General features: G+C 34.0%; 1 long non-coding RNA gene across 1 annotated transcript; it reads left to right on the plus strand.

Moving 5' to 3' along the window:
• Positions 1 to 1,074: 1,074 nt before the first annotated feature.
• Positions 1,075 to 4,883, plus strand: LOC136146073 (uncharacterized). The gene is made up of 3 exons (XR_010658892.1): positions 1,075 to 1,320; positions 2,300 to 2,365; positions 4,640 to 4,883. It is a non-coding gene; the product is annotated as an uncharacterized lncRNA (long non-coding RNA).
• Positions 4,884 to 5,422: the final 539 nt, after the last annotated feature.

Below are 5,422 nucleotides of genomic sequence, written 5' to 3' on the forward strand. Positions count from 1 at the left end.
AACTTGATATGGTATCCCATTTGACATATATTTTAAAAAAATGACTAAGGTTGAAGTGAAAGTAAGGAAAGTGTTATTTGCTTAGTCATGCCCGACTCTTTATGACTCCATGGACTGTAGTCCACCAGGCTCCTCTGTCTGTGGAGTTCTCTGGGCAAGAATATTGGAGTGGGTTGCCATTTTCTTCTTCAGGGGTTCTTCCCAACCCAGGAATCAAACCTGGATCTCTTGCATTTCAGGCAGATTCTTTGCCATTTGAGTCACCAGGGAAGCTGTTTGAAACATATTTTAAGAAATATGACATTTAACATATGTTTTTTAAAAATGACTAAGGTTATTTATCAAGAAATGACAAAACCAGATATACTGCATTCTTTTAATTTTCAAGTAAACTGTTTTATGCATTATTCCATAAAGTTTTATCACCTGGAGTGAAATCTGAAATGTCCTTAATTAAGGTTTTAAATTATTAAAGAATAAATATTGTTTATGCTTTATTTGAGATTACTGATGCTTACTCCAATGCTCAATTATCATCCTTCTCTAACCTATCTATTTCTATAATTGGTAAAAAGAACTATACAAATTTCATTTTGGAGCCAGTGTATATCATGTTCAAATATTCAGATTTAAATATCTAATGTTGATTGTTTTCACAGCAATAGGCACTTCCAGTAGCAATTTGTGGACTCTATATAGTATTTGATAGACTTACTGCTTAAAGTAGAACAAAAGAAAAAGTAAAACTTCAGGGGAAAAACAAAAGAATTGAAATGGGAGATGTATTTGGCATTGTTAGCAGTCAAGATCATAAAACCTTAAGGTGTAATTGAAATAATAGTTTTAGGTAGTTAAAAAAACTTCAGTCTGCTAAACAAATATCTCATGATAGTTACTGAGCCTGACAGAATAATTGTCTTCTTAGTCATGAAGTACATGTTTTAAAATTTAGCCATAGGCCCAGAACTGAGGTAAACATTGTTATGAGCAAATCACTATTAATGCCAAGCATTTGCAAACTATGTGCTTTGTGTGGAAAGAGCTATTCATAGATGCTCATATCATGGTTGAGTTCATGTACATCTCTCTTCTCTGCATACTTCCCCCGCTTCTACCCCAGCACAGATGGAATTAGCATATGCCTTCAATTGAAGGAAAAATTTAAAGATCCATTAATTATTGTTAAATTTTTCATTATGCTTAAAGCTACTGGAATGGAAAGATTGGAAGTGAAACTAATCCTAAGGTTGAAAGCCATGACTGCTTTATTATCTCTGGAAGTTCATGAGAATTTTAAGAAAAAATGGAGTCTGTTCTCTTGTGAGTATGCATAGAAACAATGATTTCAACCTTTTGTTTCACCATTTAAAAACTTATGTTAACTTTATTCAGTTGTATTTAATTACGATTTTAAAAAATGTTTGTGTGTTTATGAAAGCCACAATTATTTCTCATTTAAAAACCTCTTTTATTTTTCTAATAAAAGGTTATTTTTCTAAACCTGAGCATTACAAATTATTTTAATTTTATAAGAGTTTATTGTTTTAAAAATAGTAAATGACATACTATGAAGATAGACCCCACTTAAATATTTAAAATAGTAACAGAAAACAATACCTCTTTTCATAATTCCTCATACCTTTGACACTTTTGAAATTTATCTAAACCCTATGCCTCTTGAAAACTATGATGATTTAGAAACTTCTACCATTTCGAGTTCAAGGAAATGGTTTACTGCAAAAAACCTTCTTTCCCCAGGTGAATTAGATAAGTCTTGAGGATGATGTACTTGTTTACCTATGCAAGGCCAGGCCCAGACCCTCAAGTTTCCCATTTTTGTTTCTTAAGTATTTAGTTGAACTGTGTTATTGACTCACCCATTTAAATATAATTCCTTCCTGCCTTAGCTTGACCTAAATTTAGTTAGGTTTCTCTCTTCCTCAGAGACCCCTGAACCTGCCTTTGCCCCTGAAAACAAGCCTTGAAACAGAAAACCTCCCTTAGTGGCCCCCCTGAGAAGCATCTGGCTGCAGTGATAAGCTTCCCTGATTAAAAGTCACACCACCTGCTTATCCCACTCCTCCCACTTGGTTTTTCTGGCCTTGTTTACTCCTCCCTATAAAGGGGAAGCCAGTTTTTTTCTGACTGTGGAGACTTCTGCAGGTCTGCTGGCCCTCTTATCATGGTAGATTTGAAAGAAAAATCACTTCCTCCAGTTTTGTTTTGTGTGATATTTTTTCCAGTGTTGAGACTGGGACTAAGTACTGACTGCCCTTGGGTCCTCACTGTCTCCTCACAGGTATTTATGCCAGCTTCTTGGACACTTTGTGCCTGCTCCTGCTTCGGAGAATCGGGGTTTGTGGTGGTGAGTCACATTTCCAATTTGGTACTCTCGATGTCTTATTCGTAGAAAAGCATAAAGAGTTGTGTGCTTTGAGTCTTTCAAGAGAAGAAGCTTTCTGGGCCTCTTCTGAGGCCTGTTCCATTTTCCCTTTGTTCTTGTAATGAGGGTTGAGTAAGAGTGTTCTCTCAGCTCCTGGATTAAGGATTGCGTTTGGGGATGAGGGGTGAGCTGCTTTGGCTTCTGAGATGGGGATCCTACAAGGTTTGAAAGGAACTTCTCTCTAGATCCTTCAAGATATTATGTCTGACTTAATTATCTAACCCCATGGGTAAATTTGGTCTCTTGGCACCCTCCAACTATTTGCATCACCATTATGGCCCTAATTCAATTCAATATATTCAAAGACAGCAACATTTTATTAAAAGTCATTAGGAACTTCCTCCACCTCTTGGTAACTTGGCATGTCTTCAGACTGACCCACTAAGACCTCTCTTAACAGTCATCTCTGCTCCTGCTTTTTCCTTTTCACATTTCACACTTTGACCTTCCCTTGAAATCTTAATTCACTTCCTTCAACACCCCTACCTCTTTCTCTACCCAGTCTATCCACACTTCCAGACTTTTATCTGGGTCCATCAACTCATAAAAGGTACTCAAGTGTCATGCCCCTCTCCCCATCATAGAAGCTTTTGAAATGCCTGGGAACCCTAAAATCACTCACCTGTGGCATAGAAAGCTAATTAGAAACATGCTGAATTTTTTATCGTCTTAGAAAGACTTTGAAGTTTCCCAAGCTGTTGCTTTTCTCTTCACAGTCCTTCACCCAAATTTGAGTCCACAGCATTAATAAGATTACACATCAAGGCAAAAGGAATCTTAAAGATATCCTCCATTATTGGGGTGGACACTTTAGCCCTCATATTGCCTAAGCCACCTTAACTTATCCCATCTGCTTAAAAACACAGTCAATAAAAATGAATGGGTGGAGCAGAGAAGGAAGCTGGAGCCTTTTTGTAAGACAGTGAAATTGGTATTTCTATTTATGCTTGACCCATGGCTAAAACTAAAAACTTGCAATTATACTAAAAATTGAAACTCTTTATTTGTTTATATCTGGACGTTTATAAATATGCATCTGTCTATTCATGTACAAATATATATTATACATGAATATTTTCTTACCCTCAAATAGTATTACCTAACTATTTTATGTAATTTTATTTTTTTCCTTAAAGGAGGGCTATGTTTATTGGCTTAGTGATAAACACATAATGAGATCTTTCTTTGATTCCCAGAGAGTAAAACTTCTGGGAAGTTTGACAACTTCAATAGTTTCAAAAGTATTTTGTAAAAACTAACCAGAATGTATCAGTTATTTAATTTTTTGCCTCATTTTAATAGTACATATACAAGATACATATTATAAATCTGTTAGTGAACATATTCATTTTTTACCAAATTAAAGAGATTGTACTATAATGGCTATAAAAACTTGTAAACTCTGCTACAAAATACTGTGTGAAGTTTCATAATTATCCACCTGAATAGTTTTCTCTGTGAAATAGAAGTTACTGCAGTTGTAAGTTGTAGTCAACACATGTAAGTAAGACTATGTGGGGAAAAATAATGGCAGAAAGGGACTGCTTTAGTATGCAAGATGTAGAGAATGTGTGCCTGTTGTCCTAAAGTAAAATGACTGCTTGTTCCAAGATATATATAGAAAGTTGTACAAAATTTGCAGAAAGGAAATTTTATTTCAGTTGGCTAAAGTTTTATTGCTTTCTTTATAAAAATAACTTTAGCTCAAATATTATACTGATTCAAAACTGAAATTTGTTTTTCTATTAAAATGAAAATTTCTTGAATTACTGATATACTATTAATAAGAGTTTTTTTTAAAGTTTTTTCTTTACTTTCTGAGTAACCTGCCTAGACGGCAGCAATTCTGTGTCTTATTGGAATCATTCATTGTGCTTTATGTTGACTTTACCATGGTCTTGATTATTAAAGAGAGCCATGTCTTTTTACCTTAGAAAGAACTGAGATCCTTTACATCATATACCTCCTGTGTTTACTTTTAAAATCTTTGTCGACCCTTTGATTAATAGATAGCCATGTATTGTCTCACTAATCTATGATCCTCTTTAATCAAGTGTTCAGATCTCCTTACAACTTTTTGAGATTTTTACCTTCCCCAGACAAATCCTAACTGATGCATTTTTGCAACTAAAACTGCATTTGAGATTTTTCCAGAGGCCTGGAAATTAATAAAAGAATTGTTCTTTCATCCTGTAGAAGAGGTATTACAAGCAATTAAGATATTTGACATGCTGTGAGTTGAACGAGAAGTGTCCTCAAATCAGAAGTGGAGCTTAGCATTCCCTGTATTAGATGGTTGTACGATAAAATGGTGCATTTCAGAAAGTACATGATCTCTATATAGAGATTATCAATGCCTCGATGTCTATGCATTTCTGTGTATCAGTCTTAGTGCTGCTTTCGCCTAATATTAAACAATAAAATTCATATTTTCAGTGTTTTTAATAACTCAGTTTTACTCCTTTAATTTGAATTCATATTTTAGATGAATGTTTTATATCAGTGGTTTTCAACTTGGGATTCACATTTTTTTAATCACTGGAGTTGACATAGAGATGTTTAAGACCTATAACTGACTTAATCTCTATTCTTGAAAGTGTTGACATTTTTATATGGTCTAGCCATACATATTTATGGTACAGTAAATCTCAGAATTAATATAAATTTGAAGATTTTTCTCTATAGAGAATATTTCATCCATATTTATAAATTAGATATATTCTCAACTTATCTTTGAAAATAGGGTTCATTATGTTATGACTATTTTAACCCTTTTTTGGATTGCCTTCATTATGTTTTGAATGCCTCAAAAATGTCTTTGTCAGTTACATTATTTTTATAATTTAATCTCATCAGATATTCTACTTCTGAAAATTATCAGTGATAAGTGAACCATAGACATTTTTAGTTTGTCATTTACAGAAGGGTTTTTGTTTTACTCCGGCAACTGAAAGTGCTTGCACATCAGAAACAGGCCAG

Source organism: Muntiacus reevesi, chromosome 13 (assembly GCF_963930625.1).
Source record: "Muntiacus reevesi chromosome 13, mMunRee1.1, whole genome shotgun sequence".
Lineage (NCBI taxonomy): Eukaryota > Metazoa > Chordata > Mammalia > Artiodactyla > Cervidae > Muntiacus > Muntiacus reevesi.